Here is a 22,621-nt window from a genome sequence, read left to right on the forward strand (position 1 = left end):
CAGCAACAGTGAAGGATGCTTGGTTAATAGGGAAGGATGCTTGAAATTGCAGCTTGGCAACACTTCAAGTGCCACGCTTGCCTCCCTCTCATGCAGGGCAAAGAGAAGGAAGCAATAATTATGTGTTGGCAGAACAGAAAACAGGAAATCCCAAGAACATTTTGTCAAAAAAAAAAAGCCGTTCTCATTCCACCGCAGATAATATTCCATTTCCTACGATCTAACTGGTTTATTATAACCCCAACATCTGCAGTGTAGCAGGACTTGGTAAGACAGCCTTTCCCTTCCTGCTGCCTTCCAGATGTGTTCAACCACAACGTCAATCTTTCCTAGCCAGAAGAGAGATCTGTTGCACTGTTTGAGGGATGACAAACATTTTAATCCAACATGCCCAGAAGGTGCCAGCTTAGTGAAATCTATTATACAGCTTTGTCTTCCTGGCTGTAAGTAATTAGAAGCTGAAATCCCCTACTGACTCTGGAAGTATTTATCGTGCCATTTCTTCCATGCAGAAGAGCCAAAATCCCTGCTGTACTTTCCTCTCTTTTAAGACAGATAACAGAATGTTATTACAACAGCATGGCATTGGCAAATATGTTTGCTATGCGTAAAAAATCCTGTTTGGGAATCAGCTGCTTTAACAATAGCAAAATCACGAAGAACCCAGTTCATGTAAGCCAGCATGCCAGTGCAGGTTTTGTCTATTGCTGGAAAGGTAAAGGGAGTTGGCTAGCAAGTGCCTGACAGGTAGAAAAACACCTCCCTGCAACAGGTTGGTTCACTTAATTAGAACTGTACGACAGGTGAACTCCTTTGCTCAGCTTCACAGAAACTTCCTTTGCCCCTGACTTCTGAGTGTCACCATTGCCATAGAAATACAGATAACAAATTAAAATCATTGCACTTGCCCATTGTGTACCAGGTATATTTTTCAGCCACAATCCAATTTGCAGTTCAAGTATCTTACAGCTATTAGTTATATCTTATAGTACGAGTGGAGGAAAGAAAGAACACTAAAGACCAAAAGACCTCTTTTTTCAATGGCCCGAAGTTTTCTTTATTCTTTTTTTTTTTTCCAATATGGAATAGTCCACGAGAAACTTGTCCCCAGGCTGATGTTCTCCAAAAGGAGTTGGGATTGCAAGCAGAATGGCCTTTGAATGGCACAACTTTTGGAGGACATCAAGTTGGGGAATTGGCAATTCAATACCCAAATTAAGGATTTACAACTTAATTGGGCATTTTGCCAGGACTGAAAACCCACAAGAAATAGAAACGAGAAACCACCAGCATTCCTAAAGCTTGATGTGCATCACAGAGGACTCACTACTGAAGTTTTGACAGAGTTCCTATCTATCCAGTCTTGAAAGCTGCCTTCATAGCAGTGGTGGGATTCATTCTTTTTTTACTACTGGTTCTATGGGCATGGCTTGATGGGCATGGCAGGGGAAGGATACTGTAAAATCTCCAGTCAGAGGTGGCATTTGCCGGTTCTCCAGAACTACTCGAAGTTCCAAACTACTCAAAATTTCCGCTACTGGTTCTCCAGAATTGGTCAGAACCTGCTGAATACCACCTCTGCTTCATAGTCACCTTCTCCTCACTGGCTCTGATGCAGGTGCTTGCTAGAAGTTAACTTTCCCAAAAAATATTTTACAGGTCTGAGAAGACAATAGCAAGCCACATGCATATTACTGCCTAGAAAATAACAGTGGTCAAGTTTAACTCTAGAGAGATATTACCCTTTTTGTTGCATATACCAGCAAATTATTTTCTGCCAATCTGCAAATGAAGAGCCTGTAAGAAAAAAATACAACAGTACGCAGGTTTCCTTAAGAACATCTTCACAGGGGATAAAAATACCATCCTGTAGTAAGCAGAAGAGATGGTTCCACCATTATTGATGTCCTCTAATCAGAATAAAATACAAACATTAAGAAGATGGCGCTTCTCCAACGTTTAGCTGTATCTTAGGGGGTGAAATACAGCAATAAGTGCTTTCAACTATTGTGAATATACAAACCAGAGATTAAAGAGAGCCAAGTTTGTAGAATAATTATGTGCCATCAAATGGTTTTCATAGATCTTCATAGATCTTCTCCATGACAATCTATTCCTAACTTGATCTTTAAAGCCCCCCAACAGTGTCCTCATTTCCACAGTAACTGAGTCCACCCCCTTGCTGCTGGTTCTTCTCTTTCTTTCAACCTTTCCCAGAATTAGAAACTTCTCCAGAGAGTTTTCGTGTAATGCTGATTCTTCATGTACGTGTCCAAAGTTGCTTAAGACTGGTCATTTGTGCCCCATATGGTGCACTAACTCCAGATACAATAGTGAGACACTAATTCGATCATTCAAGATATTAGGCTTCTGCTTCCCTTTTGCAACTAGTTGTTCTAAATAAAACATGTTGCTATGAATAGGGGTAATTTTTTTAAAGTTTCAGGAGAAAAATAGACTGTACAAAAAACAAAACATCTCCTTTGTAAATGTCAATATGAAGAAATAAATAAGAAGGGGAAAATAATGTATAAAGTCAGCCAAGCCATAAGGCTATTTTTTTAACCGGTGTAGTTTTGAATTTAAACTAGAAGTCGCGAAGTAAACGGACACACATTTGTCTGGAATGGTATAAGCTCTCCTGATTGAGCAGAGCGTTCAGCCAAAAGACCTCCAAAGTTCCTTCCAGCCCTGTTATTCTAAGTTCTCTGTTTTATGCTATCTGAAGCCTTTTTCATTTTGCAAATTTAATAATCTCCAAAGCAGCCAGTAGGGGGGAGGAAAGAGCAGTCTTCAGCAAGCTCCCACTTCGAAGAAACTGAAGTCTGATCTGGTTCTAATCCTCTGTTCTCCTATTCATCAGACCCTACAAATATATAACAACACAGTCATTCCTGTTAGTAATGTTTTGGACTGTAGCTCAGACATAATTATCCACTCTAACTGGAGCACGCACATGGGCCTTTCTGTTAAAAGGGACTAACTAATTCACATTAACTGCTCAGGATTGAATCCAGGAGACTGTGACCATGTCCCAAATTGCATCAAACCACAACACAACCATGTCCGGACATCACCTACTTTCCCCTTTCTCCCTGTGAGGTTGCCTTCATCTTGTTCCCAGTCCATGAGTGAGGAAGCCCGTAGTCATCTCTTCAGCTGTCTGAGTGTTAAAAACAGCACTTCCTCCCAGTTTTTGAAAAGGGGTATAAAATCAGGCTGCTACCAATGTCCTTGAAGGGAAGTCAGGTGAAACTAGAAATGGAGGCAATAGGGGAACGATAAAGATCAGCCCCCATGATAACAAATGTTATGCTACTATGGTTTTTGCCAGCTCAGAAGTGGGAAGAGTATGGCTGTGGCTGGAAATAGAATGGAAGCAATTTGCTCCAAACCTTTCATGTTGGATACAGGCAGCTTTAACATATTGGAAAATGACTCCTGGATTAATATGAACAAGGTTTGCCTCCTCAGAAATTTAAAGAAATCAGTCAAGTGAGCCAGTACAGTATAGGGGTTGAAGTGTTGACTTGGCACCAGGGAGGCCTGGTTCAAGCCTATCTGTCAGGCACAAGCAACCAGGTCTACACATGTAAGGTTCAAGTTAACAGCTTTATTGTCTTCTATCTATAATACAGGAATCTCCCTAGTCTGCTTGCCTTGGCTTCCCTTGGGTACAAAAATATAAGGTTCCATAGGGGAAGGGGGTCAGTTTATGACTGCAAGGACTCAAGGCTAATTACCCATTTAATCCCTCCTCTTTGCCAGCTGACAGCTACCTAACACTATCGACCGTGAAGTTCCCCTGGGTGGCTTTGAGTCAGACACACCCACTCAACTCAATCAACCTCACAGGGACTTTTAAAGTGGGCAAAAGTAATAAAATGTGGAATAATCGTGTTCGAAAGGCAGTCTTGGAAGTCTTCTAATCCAATCAACTTGAATATCTGAATGAAAAAAAGGATATAAATCAAACAAAACTATCAACAGAGCACAGCATTGAATCCATCCTTGAGTATACATCACACTGTGTGACAGTGGTGGGATTCAAAAAAAATTACTACCAGTTCCGTGGGTATGGCTTGGTGGGTGTGACGGGGAGGATACTGTAAATTCTCCAGTCAGAGGTGGTATTTGCCAGTTCTCAAAATTTACTACTCAAAATTTCTTCTACTGGTTCTCCAGAACTGGTCAGAACCTTCTGAATACCACCTCTGCTGTGTGAAAGTTATCTTGGCACAGTTTATTTGTCACTTGATCTTAGCCAAAAGGCAAAGAAGCAATATACACAGTTTATTTGTTCATTTTAATCCAGTTTATTATCTACTCTGGAAAAGGAGATCACCAGGATCTTAGATTAAAAAAAATTCTCACTACTATCAGATCTTAGCTAGAGATACCAACATTTAAAATTAACTAGGACTAATTATGGGTTCTATGAGGAACTTCAATCCTTCCTCATGATGAGAAGACCTGTCACAATAGGTTTGAGGGACATACAACATTTGCAAATAGGCTGAATCTGCTTCTGTTTACCATATTTAGTCTCTATTATCAGGCATCTGCATCTGATAATCCATGCTCTGCTTTACTTTGAGGATTCTTTGTGGAAAGCTATAAAATATACTAGCGTATGCTGCCATGTATTGAATTAGGGCTGTCATATTGGGTTTTAAAAATCCAGGTGACCTCCAGCTGGTGGCATGGGAATACAAACCTCTAACTCTTTGTTCTTATCTAGTAGCCATCTAGATTTTTTAGCCCAAATAAACAGTCCTAAGATGCCTTTAGTCCTAAGATACCTTTTATTCCAGGACAGAGTTCCGCAGCTGGTGCTTTTCATTTGCATTGAATAACAGTCCCCAAATTTCTGCCTAGCATCATATCAGAATTTTGGGACCTCTGTCCAAAATATTTTATTTATTTATTTGTTTATTTTTGTCAATTGCTTACAAGATAATAGGTATAAGTAAAAACATAGTTATACATGGATACATATAAGAAAAATAAAAAAATAAAACAAACAATAGGACAGGGACGGTAGGCACGTTGGTGCGCTTATGCACGCCCCCTACAGACCTCTTAGGAAAGGGGTGAGGTCAATAGTAGAAAGTCTAAGGTTAAAATTTTTGGGGTTTGGGGAAGAAACCACAGAGTCAGGAAGAGTATTCCAGACATTGACCACTCTGTTGCTGAAGTCGTATTTCCTGCAATCAAGTTTGGTACGATTAACCTTGAGTTTGTATCTATTGTTTGCTCTTGTGTTGTTATGGTTGAAGCTGAAGTATTCATTGACAGGTAGGACATTGCAATGTATGATTTTATTCTATACTTAAATCGGACCGAAGGTGGCATAGTTCTAGGTTTTCTAGGTTTAGAATTCCGAGTCTGGTGGCATAAGGTATTCTGCAACGAGTAGAGGATATTGCAAGAATGTCCAGTTGGAAATGGCTGTTTTAATATGGTAAGCCAGATCCAGTGGTGGGATTAATTTTTTTTTACTACCGGTTCTGTGAGCATGGCTTGGTGGGCATGGCAGAGGAAGGATACTGTAAAATCTCCAGTTAGAGGTGGTGTTTGCCGGTTCTCTGAACTACTCAAAATTTCCGCTACCAGTTCTCCAGAACTGGTCAGAACCTACTGAATACCACCTTGGCCAGATCCATTGTGTTCCATGTGTGTTGTCTTAACATTTAAAAAGTCAATATAATGGCCTAACGTGCTTCAGAAGAAGCACAGGTTGAGATAATACACAAAGGAATAAAAACACATTAGACCAGGCTAAAATGGGATTGATTATTCACCCTTTGGCATATTTGCTGGCTTACCATGATCTTAACATCAGACATGATTCAGGCAGGTAATCACACACTTAGGCATTAAGATGATTTGGTCTGATTTGCATAGCATTTAATGTGAGCTCAGAGATTATGTTATATTAACACAACTGTAGAGATGTACACATTGTGTCAATCCAGGGAATGTGCAGAGCAGCCAACAATTAGAAGTTAAAGATGCTTCAGGCCTTTATCGTTGCACGAGGGGCACTGAGTTCCTTGTATGTAAGTATCACTGTCAAGCACAATTTGATTAAAACTAAGGCTAGGAACTAAAGCTTGTATCACAAATGACAAACTATCATTCTTCATTTCCATGTTCTTTGGCTAAATACATTCCAATTTAAGAGCTGTGTCTCTGCACTTAAATCCATATATCGTTATATTCTATCTTCATGTTACTCTTTCTCCTTCCTTTCCCAGTATTCTGATTAACCCTAGAGATTCACTGTATATAAAGTGAAATGCTATGATTAATGGGATTGAAACAAGCCAGGATATGAAAATAACGTCAAACTGTGGTTTGAGATCCTTATTTATTCTGAAACTGGTAGTCATTTCCTACTTCTGGCATAATAAGAAATTGAGCCTGATTGAATTTTTCTTTGAACTGATTGCAGAGTATTTGATGAAATTAATGGATGGTGGAATGGTGGAGTGAAAAGGCCCAAGGCTGAAATGCATTTTTGTTGATTAAGCCTACATTCAATGAACCAGGTCAGGGCCTTATCATTAACAGGATGGAAAAAGTGGTAAAGGGTTCTTAATTGAGTTTTGTTTGTTTTTCTGTCGTAGCCAGAAAAAAAGTTAGACAAAGGTTCTGTTAAACACATTGGCCTCACTACTCTGTTCTTCTATTCCCCACTAGCTGTATGAACAAAGCAGTGTGCTATCACTCTCTGACTGACCAATCCATCTGCTGTCAGTTTTGGTGGAAGGGAACCTGTGAAGCTGTTTCCCAAATTTCTGTAATCCTAAATGTTCCGTTACTATACTGCTCTACTTCACCTCCACCTTGCAAGCTGGATATGATCTGTATAACCTAAAATGGGATTGCTGCATGCTTCTAATCAGGAATAGACATATGTTTGGAAATAACTATTGTTCTGCCGAGTTTTAGCACAAAGCTTTTTGAATGATTGGTTCTTTAAGGTTTTAATAAGTTCCTGGAAGAAATAACTTAGTATACAGCAAAAGATAGTTCTCAGATCTATTTCCTCTATTAAAAGAGAAGAGAGCAACACAAACGTATCTGTAAAAGATATGAAATCCTGAAAGAGAAGACATCTACTGAAGCTTCGAAGTGAAGGCTCTGTGTTATACCTACCTTTGTTTTTCTCCTTTGCACTTGCTAAAGTTAGAATGTGGGGTATAGCCTGGGAAAGCAGCAGATTGAAACATGGGAAATGCCCCCTTTTATCAGCATTATGGCTCCAATTCAAGCTGATCATTCCCTTTCATTGTTTTTGTTCAAACAAACAGAAACCAAACAATATCAGATGTTAATCAAAATTCCATCACAGTGCTTAGCTTCTCCGTGAAAGCAGCCACACTTTCCAATAACTTCATCCTTTTCTCAGATGTTAGTCAAAACTCTTAAATTCTCCTCTCTTTTAAAGCCAGGAGCAAAGATGATTGTTTTACTCTCGCATGCCATAAAAAAAATCCCACTTGTGTAACTTGCATTGTATGTGGTTTTGCTGAATGGGGCCAGAGTTTGATTCAGCTGACAGTTTTGCCACTGTCCATCCATACCACAGTCCGAAGAACCACCTGGAACTTGCCTTCTGTCCCAAAACACAGAGCTCTATTGCTTGCCAGCCTGCCAAAGGAACCGGCCTGGAAACAGGAGGATTATGGACCAAATGATTCCTTTAAGGCATCTGTAAAACAATATGTATTTCAGTACATTCAAGCGATCTGTTATTGGAATTCAATCTTAGCTAGCTGACACATTATAGATGCCATGCTAACCTATTTAAGCGGACATACAAAGAAGAGCTTTAGGTAGAATTCTAGAATACGGCAAAAGGATTTTCAGGACTTCAGGATTCACTTAGTTGTTTTTCTCTGGAACTCCCAAAGCCAATAATTGCCTGGTGCACAATACAGACATTCAAAAATTATTCTAAGCCAAAAATTTCTTCTGAGTAACAAAATTGAGCAGAGCTTAGCATACTCCTGATTGCCCCGCATTTTCTTTAATTCATCAGTATAATTTAGTATAAAAAGAATAGGTTGTTTTTTTTAAAAAAATGCTGTGATTCTTAAACAATAGGGAGTCTGAAGCCATTGCCAATTTACTGGAAATGACTATTCAATTTACCAGAATGTCCTGATCTGCTTTCTGCCCCCACTTAGAAAAAAATGCTGTGCTCAATCCTTGCAGGCTTGTACCACAACCATTTTGTTGGCCTTGTTTGTGCCACAGGACTGTTGCATTTGTACATTGCACAAAGGCATTTAGTCTTTTCCTACCTGTCCAAGACACAAACATTCCTTGACAACATCTTGGTTTCTGCCAGGATCCCCCATCCCCCAACTACAAATGTCATCATCCCTAGTTCATGAGTGAGAGAATCCCAATCATTCTTAGTTGTACTGCTATTAAGGTAGCATTTATTTTTCTCCTTAGGACCACACCACCGGGGGAACCAGCAAGTGGGTTTATACTTGGTTAAGCATCATTTTGAAGGGAAGCCAGGCAGTAGCTGGGAACAGAGACAGGAACAGAGGTAGGAAACTTCATTCCTAAATAGTTTTCTGCTGACTCACAAATGGATGGGGGAGCAATTCAAGTAGTTGTGGGGAAAGGCCCACAATATGATTTGTTTGTTTGGGACTGAACTGGCAGTGTGATGCCATCCATTATGACTCTGAATCAGTGGTGGGATTCAATTTTTTTTACTACCAGTTCTGTGGACATGGCTTGGTGGGCATGGCAGGAGAAGGATACTATAAAATCTCCAGTCAGAGGTGGTATTTGTTGGTTCTCTGAACTACTCAAAATTTCCGCTACCGGTTCTCCAGAACTGGTCAGAAACTGCTGAATACCACCTCTGCTTTGCATTATGTATGAACTGGGCTAGTGTGGCTGATTGAAAAAATAATAATTAATGAGGCTTCTAATGTTCCCATCACAGGACTCTTTTCATCAACAATCCTTTAACAAACCAGCATAATTAAAAGAACAGAAACAAAACACGCTTTAGGAAATCACAGAATAAAAAATAAGATTTGCCTTACCCACTTCCACGTGACTCATAGCATAAACTGTACATACAGGTATAGACTTTCCAATGATACACAGAAGAGGCTTATATGTATGTTGGCACAATATATGTGTGTGTGTGTGCAGCTATTTATTCATGTAAGTGTACATTAACATAAAAATGTGTCCACAAGGAGCAGTAAGGCATGGTAAAAATGGAAGCCAGTCATTGAAATTTGCACTTCAGACAGCAAATGTTGGATACTATAATTATATACATAAATATATATAATGGTAATTTTCACTTATGAGCCCTTTCACTTGTGAAAGTTCAGTACTTACAAGGAAATTTTAACTGATAGATAGTCCAGTGTGTCTCCTTCAAATTATGAATCTCATTCATTTTCACTGAGTTCTATACACAGGCCAGGACCTGGAGGGGAGAATTAGAAACATAATTAAGACTCTGGTTCTTACAGTGGAGAGTGCATAAATATGATCCTCCAACCACAAGTACACTTCCTTTTCACAAGTCCCAGCTATGAGCAAATGGGATCAAATATTTCCTGAATTATCAGGCACTAATCAGGAATGAGCAGCTGTATTGGTCATGCACTCTTAAATGAAGGGATAATATAAATGCTGACACACTATGTGCCTACAGTGCAGAAATGGATAGTAAAAATTGTCAGCCGTCTCATACCATCCAGCTGTTTTTTGCTACAATCAACACCATTCACACAATATTTTCAATACAGAAATGTATGGACTGAAAGGGGATGCCTTCTTGCTCCACACACTGCCCTATCAATATGTTTACCAAAAACTGAACGTGGCCTGCAAGTATAAGAGCTCATCGCCCCATTCAGGACCCTCCATTCTATTTGAAGTGAACATAGCCATAAATGGCTATGGGGTAATGAAAACATGACATCTCCCAGAGGAACAGGAGCAGATTGAGGTGGTGTTTGCACTAGAACACCTGGAGTAACTGCAAATATTGTAGAAGCTGGCAAAATGCCTTGCAACAGGGGAAGGGATATATTTCACAAGATAGATAGCAAAGTCCGTGGGATTTACAGTTTGAGATGGGAAGACAGGTTAGGGCAGAACTGGCAAGAAGCCTAGATGCCCTTCATCAAGAATCATTTTTGGCAATACTGTCCTTTTTTAGAGGAATATAACATACAATGCATTTCTTCATTAGGCTGCAGTACACTTCAAATGCTCATTCATCTCAAGCAAAGCCTCAAGGGGCTTGATGTCATGATATCTGGGAAAGACCTTAGTAGATGGGGCAACAAGATGCTCCATCCCTAGCTTCCTGGATTGTAATAGAAACAGTGGGAAATTTATACTTGCAGACTTGCAAGATTCTGGTAATGTGGCCTTGCCATAAAGTTGAATTAGTTCATCTGGTCATGTTTTCTGGTTGATCTATCAGGGAAGGCTGATACTTTTTCATTCACCACACATTTCAGAATCAAAGGTTCTTTCCTCAAATGCATCTATAATTTTAAATATGACAATTGCTGTTCTGAATTATTTCATGCCTTTACAGAATGTTTACTTGAAGTCCATCACAAAGGGATAATTCAGATGATATGCATACCAGGTCTTCTGAATTAAAGATCTAACAATTGCACAGTTGTGCCATTTCTAGCTCTTATATCCCATCTGGGTTACCAGATTCTCACATTTCATATTTTGTTTCATGCACTTGGAAAACTATTGGTATTTCTCATTGGGTATAATATATTCAAGACTGAAATGATAACCATACTGATTAATATATATTTCTTTGTTGTTTTCCTATCCAACTCACATACAGACATAAATATTTTTCAATTTCTTTTTCAAATATTCAGATTTATCAACTACATATACAACATTTTCCCCTTTGCACTTAATCTTAACACAAAACCTGGCAAAAAAAATTTCCTGCCATTTCCTACACTATGGTCTTTATCTAATCTCCAGTCCATGAGTGAGATTCTGGTGGGGATTATAGTGGACTAGATATCCCAAATGCACCAGACAATATTAAGGCCAGGAATGCCAACCAGAGTGCTGGCTGTCAAAGTCTCCATGGTTGAAGGAGAGATTATGAGATAACCTGTACTCTGAATAGCTGGTCCTTGTGAGTAAGCTACAGGAATAAAAGTTTTTGCAATTATCTTGTAGGTTGAGTGGCTTAAGAGGCACATGATTCCATTTAAGTTTTACAGCCATAATGTAGCCTATATGGATAATAATTTCAGTCATCCTCATTTCTTAATCACATTTGGAAGTAATTAATCTATAAAGAGAGGTTTTATTTACAGTAAAGACAAAATATGCCTTGATGAGTGTAAATCTTTTTCTGGGTTATAAAAATAAAAAGGGATTTGAGGGTTTTTAAATCCTTAAACTTTTGGTAAAAAGTTTAACAAAGAGATAATTTTTTTAAAAAAATAAAATGGATAAAGACAACAGTTATTCTTATTTTTATTATTTTACTTTTGATTAAAGCATTTTTGCATAAGCTTGAATTAAACTGGACAACTAGATCAGACCTTCATAGGAGTACTTTCTTTTTACTACTAATTGGCAGATTTTATAAAACAAAAGATAAAACTAAACTGAGATAGTTTGTTGCTATAGAGGCAGAAATTAATATAGAATGTATAGATTTTAGTTTTGCCACAATAAGAATGTGCCAAGGCATTTTTTGGTGCAGCACTTTGTTAGGAAAAAGGCAAGAGATAAAGTTTTTGCAGCAATATTTTGATAAAAGATTGAAAATTAACAATATAAACAATACAAAAATTGTTTTAAAAAAACAAAACAATACGACAAATGCTTTAAAATAAATTCCTATCAGAATTCTATGCAAGAGAAAAGAATATTTTTCTGATATATTTACAAGTAACAGTTCCTTTTGAATATGTTCTTTGTTGGCCACTTACAGAGAGCAAGACATTGGTTATACAGAAGCTCTCATGGCTTGGTGTTAAGCTCTTTGGCCCAGGCATCTACTAATGAAGTAGTCTGTGACTCATCAATGCTTTATGAAACCATTTCAATGATGCCATAAGCAAAGGCAGCCAATCCTAACCATGTCTATGCCAGAACAACTTAAATGTGCATTGTGAATGATCATCTCCTCTGATGGAACATGAGGCTCCTTCCAACATTGGGCAAAAGCTAATCTGGCCTCTGTCAAAATGTGTATTATTGTGTATTTCGCTTTTTTTGATATTTGTTTATCAAAGATCCCTAATAGAAAGGACTCTGGTTTGTATTCGATCTGTTCTCTTGTCATTTCTTCCAGCCAATTTCTAATTTTCTGCCAATATTTTTGAGCTTCTGTACAGGACCACCACATATGGAAAAAAGTTCCCTCTTTTTTTTTTTGCATTTCCAGCAATTCGGACTCATATTGGGGTGCATCTTCGCTAATCTCGAAGGAGGAAGGTGCCATCTATAAAACATTTTATAGGCATTTTCTTTATATGCTACCGATTTTGTAATCTTATTATTTCTACCCCAGACCTTTTCCCATTCTGTTAGGGTGATGCTACGTCCTACATTCCTACTCCAGGCTATCATGTTCCCTTTTACAATTTCTTCTTCTAATTCTACTTCTAATAAATAATTATAAAATTTTGTTATATTTTTTTTGCCTGATCCTAATAAAATTTTATCTAATTGCTGGAGTTTATTGTTGATTCCAAATTCTTTCTTGTCCTGTTTATGTCTACTTTGAATTTGAAGGTATGCCCACTGATCAATTTTTAGTCCCCGCTCTTGAAGTTCTTGCCGCGATTTCAAATTTCCTTGTGTATCCAATAGGTCCTTATATTTAATCATTTTAGTGATATCCAGATTATTTGGGTGAATCATCGCCTCCATTGTTGAAATCCAAATTGGTACTTTTAAATAATGTTTTTTCCGTATTTTCTTCCAATTAGTTAATAATGAGTCTCTGATTAGGTGTCTGTGGAAATATTTCTGGCTAGTTTTCCCTACATCCCATAAAAAAGCATGCCACCCCCTCTGCAAATCATAGCCCTCTAAAAATAATATTCTCTTGTTAGTTAAATTCACCCATTCCTTCAACCATACTAAAGAGGCAGCAATATAATACAACTCCCAATTTGGAAGTGCCAGCCCTCCCCTGCTCTTCATATCCTGCATTGCCTTTAAATTTATTCTAGGTTTTTTCCCTTGCCAAATAAATTTAACAGTTATTTTATTAAGTTCTTCAAAAAAAATTGTGTACTTTAATTGGGATCGTCTGAAATAGATATAGAAATTTTGGAAGAATATTCATTTTAATGGCAGCGATCCTGCCTAATAATGAAAGTTGCAGCTTACCCCATGATGTTTCTAAATCCTTCTTTACCTATTGCATCAATTCATCATAATTATTTTCCTTAAGTGTCTTACAATGTGCTGTCAACCATATTCCTAAGTATTTAGCTTTCTTTATCACTTGTATTCCCATAACTTCTTCTAATTCTATTTTCTGTTTTTCTGTTAAATTTTTAGTCATTAATTTAGTTTTCTTCCTATTAATTTTGAGTCCTGCTACTGCTCCAAATTGTTCTAATTCATTCATCAATTTTTGTCCTTTTTCTTTTGGTTCCTCAATGAAAAAAATCATATCGTCCGCAAACGCTTGCAACTTATATTCTTCTTTCTTAACCTTTAATCCTTTTATATCTGGGTTCTGTCTAATTCGCATTAATAATGTTTCAAATGATAATATGAAGAGCAGGGGTAAGAGTGGGCAGCCCTGTCTGACTCCTTTTTCTATTTTTATTGGGCGGGTATATTCCCCATTTATTATAATATTAGCCTGTTGTGTATCATAAATAGTTGTTATAATGTTTTCAAATTTGGTGCCTAAATTCATATTATAATTTTTTTGGATTAAAAATTGCCAATTTAAATTGTTGAAGGCCTTCTCTGCGTCTAAAAACATAAGTGCAATTTGTTTTTCGTGGTGGGCTTCATAAAATTCTAAGACATCTAGTACTATTCTTAAATTGTTCCTAATTTGTCTGGTCGGGAGAAATCCATTTTGATCTTCATGTATATGCACGTTTAACATTCTTTTTAGTCTACTTGCTATAATAGAAGTAAATATTTTATAGTCAGTGTTTAAAAGTGAAATCGGCCTATAATTGTTTATATATCGGGGATCCAAATCCTCCTTCGGGATCAGCGAAATCAATGCCCCCCTCCATGAGTCCGGCATCCTGGCTGCCAATAAGACATCATTGAAAACTTCCACCATAAGAGGTCCAATTTGTTCTGCAATTGCCTTGTACAGCTCCCCTGGAATCCCATCTGGCCCCGGGGCTTTATTGTTTTTCTGGTTCTCTATTGCTGATTTCAATTCCAACCAAGTGATGTCTTTGTTTAATAGTTCTACCATTTCTTCCCCAATTGCTTTATCCTTCACTTCATCTAAATAGTTTCTTATTCTATCCTCATTAACTTCTTCCTTTTTATATAACTCTTCAAAATACTTATGGGCAATTTCTTTTTTCTGTTCTATCTCCTGTTGTATATCCCTTTTTCCATCTATTAGCTGGTATATCAATCTCTTTTCTTTCCTTTTTTTTTAGTTTGTAAGATAGCCATCTTCCTGGCTTATTAGCATGCTCAAAATAAGTTTGTCTAGTCGTATTCAAATTTATAATCATTTTGTCTTGTTCAATTAAATTCAATTTATGTTTAGCTGTTATTATCTGATTTTGCAATTTTGAATCCTTTGGGGTACTCTGTAATTGAATTTCTAGTTCCTTAATTTTTTGTTGTAATTAATTTTGCTGGGCATATTTTTCCTTATTCCTCTTGGCATTATAAGAGATTGTTATACCTCTTATTACTGCCTTCATTGTATCCCACATGTTTTGTTTCATAGTTACTCCATTATCATTTTCCTTTAAGAAATAATTTAATTCCTCCTTGAGTTTGTTAGTATATTCTTTTTCTCTTATTAATTGAGCATTTAACGTCCATCTTTTCTTTGGTTTTTCCCTACCCTTCCATATTATCTGAATTGGATTATGGTCTGCCCATTCATTAGGTAAAATTTCAATCACTTTTATCTCATTTGCTATTTCCCCATTCATCCATGCCATGTCAATTCGTGTCCATATTTGATGCGGATTTGAGTAGAATGTGAATTGTTTTTTCTCGGGATGTAATCTTCTTCATACATCAATCAAATTTAACTCCTTCATCATTTCCCTACATATCTTGGGAAGCTCTCTTTTCCTCCCTTTATTCTTCCCCCCATTACTGTGGTCTTTTTGATAATCAGCAATAGAGTTGAAGTCTCCTATGATACAAATAGTTCTTTTTTCCAATCCTACTATTTTTCCATAAAGATGCTTAAAAAACTCTTTTTGATCTCCGTTCGGGGCGTAAATTACCACTAAGAGAATTGGGATAGCATTAATCCAGATCTGCAAAACCAGAGTTCTTCCCTCAGAATCTGACCATATTAAATCTGCTTTCAAATCCTCTTTTACATATACTGCAATCCCTTTCTTTTTTCCTGTGTCTGCTGGTGCGGTAAATAGCTTCCCTAATTTCAGACATTCTAGGTGTTTTTCATCTGTTTTCTTTATATGGGTTTCTTGTAGGCATATTATATCAGCATTTTGTTTGATTAGTTTAGCTAATATCCTTTTCCTTTTTATCGTCGAGTTTAAACCATTTATATTAATTGATAGTAGTTTCTTTTCTTCTTCCATTTAATTAATTCTGTTTTGCTCTTTGTCTTGTAATGACTCCGGTCTCTCCTTGTGCCTGAAGATGTGTAGTTTCTTCTCTCTCCTGATGTAAATGAGTATTTCCTTGATTTCCTAAAGTTCCATCTTTATTTTTGTGATAACCTTGATCTTCCTGGGAGTTTGTTTCCAGTTCCTCCTTACTGCTCTGGTCTTCCGGATCTACCAGCCACTCATAGAATTCCTGGGCCTTTTCCATGGAATCTATTTTAATTTTCCTTTCGTTCCAAGACACTAACATCCCCTCTGGGATTAGCCATTTAAATGCGATTCTTTTCTGATTTAAGTAAGCTGCTAAAAACTTGTAGTCTCGCCTTTGTTCTCTTACTCTTCTTGGTATTTGTTTGAGAATCAAGACTTCTTTACCTTTGTATGTGATTGTTTCATCTCTGGACATCCTATATATGATATCCCGGACACTCCTTCTTGTAAATCATATATGGACTTTTCTTGGGCATTTGTGGCATCTCGCATAATTAGTGCTAACCCTATAAACTTCATCAAACTCCCTTAAGATGTCATCTTTATCCTTTTCCAATAATCCAGCCAGTATTTCCGCCATTAGTTGTTCCAGGTCTTCTTCTTTGGATTCCACTACATTTTGGAATCTCAAGTATGTAGCCGCCTTGTCCATCTCTAGGTAGACCAGTGAGTCCTCCATTTCTTTACTTGCATTCTTTAATTCTTCATCTACCCTTTCTAATTTCCTTTCAATTCGTTCAGTCCTTTTCTCTACCTCTTTTATTGTTGCTTCATTTTTCTCCAAGGCCTGCTGTAATATTCCAACTTTGTCCTCTACTTTAGAGATGTCCACTTTCATTTCTGCTTTTAATTTCCCCATCTCCTCTTTTAGTTCATTGATATCTGCTCTCGTCTCATTATGGTTTTTCATCATTGTTTCTTGCAGCTTCGTCATCGATTCCTATAAAGTCAGCAAAATTGATTGGATGTTGGCATTCGAGATATTGGCTTGTTTCTTCACTGGTAATGTTTCTTCTATGGTTTTTTGTGCCATGGGCAAAGCTGTTGCCAACGTAGTTGTTAATGTCGGGGTGAACTTTCTTCCAGTTTTCAGAGCTGTAGTAGTTGTGGAAGTCATTTCTTTTAAGATTTGTTTCTGTTGATGAACTATATTAATTATATTATCCCAAATTAACATTCAGTGATATAATCTCTGTATTAGGATTGACCGGTATCTAATTACTTAATCTATCTATCTGCTGGGTAGCTGTGTTCTTAACTGGTTACTGGAGTATATATATTATTTTAGATCCAAATTCTAAATCACATATATAATTTTGTAAGGTCTGTGCTCAACCTCTATACTTCACTTCATGAATAATAAATATTATATCATATCCAACTATATTTAAATATTATAAATATATATGTGTATTTATCTAACCTTATCTTAAATATTAAATATTCTTAAACACAAACAATATTACATTCGTCCCAAGTAGATTAATTGTAGTCACACAATAAATTGTAATATTAATATATGAAACCCTGTACTTATTAATTAAATAGTACTTAATGTTCTTACTATTTTCCCTATATATCTAGTCAGAGTATAACTATAACTATTATTAATAAATCAATTAAATCAATTAATTCAATTATTTAACAATCTAATACAACAATCAATATTCCTTTACTCAGTATGCATATTTATAATCATTATAAAGAGAGAATAAGGAAGGAGAGATAGTTCATCATAACGCCAAATAGTAAGGAAAAAAGAAGAAAAAAATTGAAAAAAAAGGGGGGGAAATGTATACAGAGAAAGGGGAATAAAAAGGGGGGAAAGGGAATTTTGAAGTAAGTTTTTAGTTTTCTGTCTCTAAATTTAAGAGCTTTCACTCCAAATGCACTGGAAGTGGGGAGGTAAAAATGCTGAATAATGACTGCATTTATGCGGTATCTCCACTCATTCAGAAGCTTCCAATTTTGCTTTTTATCTTAACATTCCTAAGTTCAATTTTCCTGATTTTCTTCAGATGAAACCACCTCCTCAAATAGATCAGTATTCTCCCAAAGGTCTGTTGAGTGGTTTATATCGGTAATATTGTTATGATAACTTCAGGGTTTCTAAGTATCACCTATGGCGCCACACTGTCTCTTTTCCGTCAGCTTCGATCTTCTTCCCGTCTCCGCTTTAATAAAGTCTATCAGAATAAAGATCAAATGGAATAGTCCGAATCCTCCACAACTTCCAGACTCTTTCCAGACGCTAGTCTCCCAACCTCGTAAACTTCCCTTTTTACTCGTTATTGTCCTCACTCTCTCTTCTGTCTGCCAAGCCCTTTCACTTTCACTTGTCTCGGATCCGCTTTTTGGCCGCTTTCTTTTAGGGCTCCAGACAGACACTTATAACAGCCTTATACAAGTCTATGACTTTCCAATCTTCCTGTCCGCCGCTAATTTTCTCTAACACACTCTTCCCCAACAATCTCACAAACTGTCACTCACTCGCTTCTTTACATCGGTGGCAGTCCGGACTTCGGAGCCGCCATTAGTAGGAGGCTGTTTCTTGCTTGTTGGGCTCTGGAGGGCTCCTCTTTGCTGCAGGGGGGTTGCCTTCCCCACACTGCAGCCCGAGTCTTCCCCGCACCAGCACGAATCTCTCTGGGACTCGAGCACCCTCAAAGGATCGCACCAATCGCAAAAAGAGATTAACTGAAACCACGGACGGGCTTCTGCATCTCTGTTCGTCCTTGCCTTGCCACCGGAATTTTAATTTTAGAAGATTATTTTGAGATATAATTTTTGTATGTAATGTTTTACCTTACTTGTAAGTACAATAGTAGATTTACCCAAAATCCAAAAACAATACTTTTAATCTTCTCAAACCTTTGCCTTCTGCCTGATTGGCTAGCTTACTTGTTAATTATTCTAAACTTTTTTTCTGAAATATTCCTTTTTTTTCTTGTTCATTTCAGCATAATAAGCAGAAAGAGAAGCAGCACTCTCATGACTAAACTATTTGCCACCCTCTTTCTCCTTTTTTTAATCAATATGTCTTTAATACAAGCAAAACTATGAATTATTAAGTTTAATCAACATTTACTTAATGATAAGAAATTTATAGGATGAAAAATTTAAATGGAAAAGGCCTTTGAGGAGTTAGAAGTTACCTTTGAGTTGAAGACAAAAGGTCTAAGTTTCATAATTCTTTTTAAATATTCTATGCACTGGTGAGCAAAATCTAGATGTCCAAAAGGCTTACAAAGCTCAAAATATTATGCTTTAAGAATATATGAGTTTGTTTATTAATATATTAAACCAAATCACAAAGGCTTTGGGGAAGAAAACTGTCAGACAGTCTTGCTTGAAGAATTGGACCAGGATTGGAGAGACTCCAAGTCACGCCACTCATGAAAGCCCCCTAAAAATATTTTAAGTCATTCACTCTCAGCCCAAGCTATCTCACAGAATTATTGGCAGTAAAAATGGTAGGAGAGATTCAGATGTATATTACCCAGAGTTCCTGGGGAAAAAAGGAGGGATATAATTCTTACAAATAAATAAAATAAAATTTCAACTGTAACAGGATAGTGGGTAGAAGAATGCTCAGTAAGAATGCAAGGGTCGACAAGACGAAAGAGCTCAACAAAATTTAAAAACTGAAGCCTGAGGAAAGAAAGCTGGATGGAGAAGTATGCACTTCTACGCCCACAAAAATGTTAGGATAAGAGTATATGCCAAGTTAAATTGCTGTGAAGACTTACTTCCTTTGTAAAGCTACTTGCCAGCTTGAAATAAGAAAGGCTGCAGATGTGCTAAATAGAATGTGGGTCCCAATTTCTACTTTCCAAGGTCAAGACAGTAAAAAACAAACTAGTTCTTGCCTTGCTCAGCAGTGCGGGTTGATCCATTTCCATCGTGTCCCGCCCTTCCATTCCTCACACAGCCTGTTACTCGACCACAAAGAGCTGCTGCCCAGCACATTAGATCACAATGAATCACTGGCTGACCTCTACCTTCTGGAGTGTTCAGTTTCTAATTTTATGGCCTGTATCAACCAGATTATTGAATCCAGATGCCTGTGAAATGTAGCCATCTAGCACAGAAATCCAACCCACATGGAGTGGAGCTTTAAGAGCCAGGCTAGAGTTTATAGATGCTCACTTTTCATAAACCAAATCCTTGGCCAGGAGGCAGAATCATGCATCTCCTTCCTTGCGATCATAGTTACTGATAATACACTACAGAAATACACAGATCTGGGTCAGTAAAGGATCCAATAGAGATTCTGGGGCTTAATATTTTTTATTTCTGTGAATCCACAATTAATCTTTGAGTTGGACAGCATATAGCATAGCTGTTTCTGATACTATTACACAGTTGTACGATAGACTGCTACTCTTCAGTAAATAATCATATGAGATTCTAGATCTGTCAGCTCAGTACAGTGGTTTTCTTTGTTGATGCAGTCCATTTTTTAAGCCTGACTTTCTTTCAAGGCATGCAGGCCAAACAGCTATATTGTCCCCAGTTCTATTCTATCCTTACAGTCCTTTGAACAGGATAAGGCTGAATGGTATAGCTTGCCTTGTGAGCTTCATGGCTAAGTATGGGATCATTGAGCACTGGTCTGCATGGACTAACATTTAACTACTCACATAATCAGACAGGCTCTCTCTGGCAGGTTTTAAACCATAAATTATTTTTCCTGAACTCAGCAGGATTAATGATCCTATTAAAAATACATTCCACTTGATGTGTAAAAATGAGCTTCTACCCATTGGGTGGATATGATTGGAATGAAGAGCCAAACTCAGCAATAACTTGCTGTGTTAATTCTGATCAGCTAGTTTTGGTTGCAACTGCTCTGCCAAGTCCATGCTGAGTTTAGACTTGTGGAGGAGAATCTCAAATCAGCCTCTTATCCCATGTGAAGGCTCAGCAAGGAAGAGTTTTGAAATATTAGAGTTTCTAAAATAATTACTTTTAATCAGTCTTGCCCCATCCTGGTGCTTTCCAGATATAATGAAATTCAGCTCTTATAATTCCTTGCCAGCATTGCAGAAGACACAGTCCATCATGTCTGGAAAGCATTAGATCTAGAAGGACTGCTTTATATTATAGTATCCTATAATCTACAGCAAGGGTGCCAACTTTCAGTGGTTTGAAGACTACATCAGATTTTGCCAAGATGTCAAGGGAGGGTCACCACAATCCAAAACTAGGTGTAGCCAGAATACCAATTAGTCCTGGTCTTTTTCAAAGGCTAGAATTTTTAAGGGATGAAAGGTCTTCATTAAGCACCTTAAAATCATCCCATATTTCACAACCAGTTTGAGCCAATTTGTTCAGCAACTATTGAGAAAAACTATACAACCATATGTTAAATCATATATGTGTGCAATCACTGATTTTGGTTTATATCAGTTAATAATTGTTGCCAGCCAATAATAAATTGCACTGATGGCCTCTTTGGGGAAAACATTTATCCATTCCCACTAATTACATCACTTGCCATTAATATATAGTAAAGGATGTTCCTTTCTCACTGGTTTCATGTTTCAGCAGCAAGGTGAGTCACTTGTAGTAGCTTATTCTTTGGTTAATCTCTATTTCTATTTCTAATTATTGATGCATTCCTGCTCCTGAATCATCTTTTATCCGGATTGCTTATTAGACTTAACTCTTGGTTTTCTTTCTGAGGCTTTTGATTCATTCTTTAATGTTGACTTGGATGTCAACTCAACTCAGATTCCTGTTCCCCTGCCAAATAACCAATAATAGTATCAAATATGAAGCTGATCAGGATTTGAAGGCTAAAATAAGGATCTCTTTTGACCTTCTAGCATTGCCAGTATATAATAATCCAGATTTTTCTTTTAAAGCTGAGTAGAAAGATTCCAACATCTCCCTGTACACTCAGTTATCATTAACCAATGGATACTGTAACCATTTCCATGCAAGTAAATTTTTTAAAGAAAGTTAATTTATGTTAATATATATCCTGATTCAAAAATTGCTGGTACACACAGTTCCTTAAAATCTTAGTGATGTTTGGTGGACCTAAAACATTTTGTTTCTCATAGCGTCCAACCAAATGTCTCTGTGATGCTCACCAACCAACAGAGGAATGCTCTGTTGAGGGCTATCAGTTTTGAGACATTGTTACAGCATGCCTCCAGATATTGTTTGCATAGCATAATGGCAGGGGAGCAGTAACAACTATGTCAGCAAGACATAGTTGCTATTGCTCACATAATTACTACTGTTCCCCTGCCATTATGCACACAATATATGAAGGAATGCTGTCCCTCATCCCAGAAGTAACACTGTCTCCAAATTGATAGCCCTTGGTAGAGCTTTCTTCTGTGAATTTATGCAACTTACTTTTAAAGCCATCCATGTTGGCCATCCATCACTGTATATGTAAATTCCACAGGTTAAGTATGCACAGTGTGGAAAAAGTACTTTATTTGTCTGTCCTAAATCCATCTGAATCAGCTACCTTGGATGATCCCTGATCCTAGTGTTTTTTCCATGCAAGGTTTTAGGCATCTTATATTCTCCCCGACTCACTAAATAGTCCCTAATGTTCTAATCTTTTCTCACAGGAAAGTAGATTGAACCTTCTAATCATTTTGGTTGCTTTCATCGGAACCTTTTCTAACACTATTATACCTTTTTTCAAATGTACTCATCAGAATTTTCAGGAAACACTTTACCTTTGGGGGTCCAATAAAAAGTAATGCCTCCATTTCTGTAGTTTATTTATTTTTTGTTAATATAGGGATATTTTAATAAATGACCCAGGAAAG

General features: G+C 37.2%; 1 long non-coding RNA gene across 1 annotated transcript; it reads right to left on the minus strand.

Annotated features, from left to right (window-relative positions):
* Window positions 1–4,904: 4,904 nt before the first annotated feature.
* Window positions 4,905–19,655, minus strand: LOC148132159 (uncharacterized). The gene is made up of 3 exons (XR_015747311.1): window positions 19,571–19,655; window positions 9,391–9,481; window positions 4,905–7,720 (listed from the first exon to the last, which is right to left on the minus strand). It is a non-coding gene; the product is annotated as an uncharacterized LOC148132159 (long non-coding RNA).
* Window positions 19,656–22,621: the final 2,966 nt, after the last annotated feature.

This window comes from Notechis scutatus, chromosome 2, assembly GCF_049901735.1.
Source record: "Notechis scutatus isolate UNSWTSFEM ecotype Mainland chromosome 2, rNotScu1.2, whole genome shotgun sequence".
In the NCBI taxonomy this organism is placed as follows: Eukaryota; Metazoa; Chordata; class Lepidosauria; order Squamata; family Elapidae; genus Notechis; species Notechis scutatus.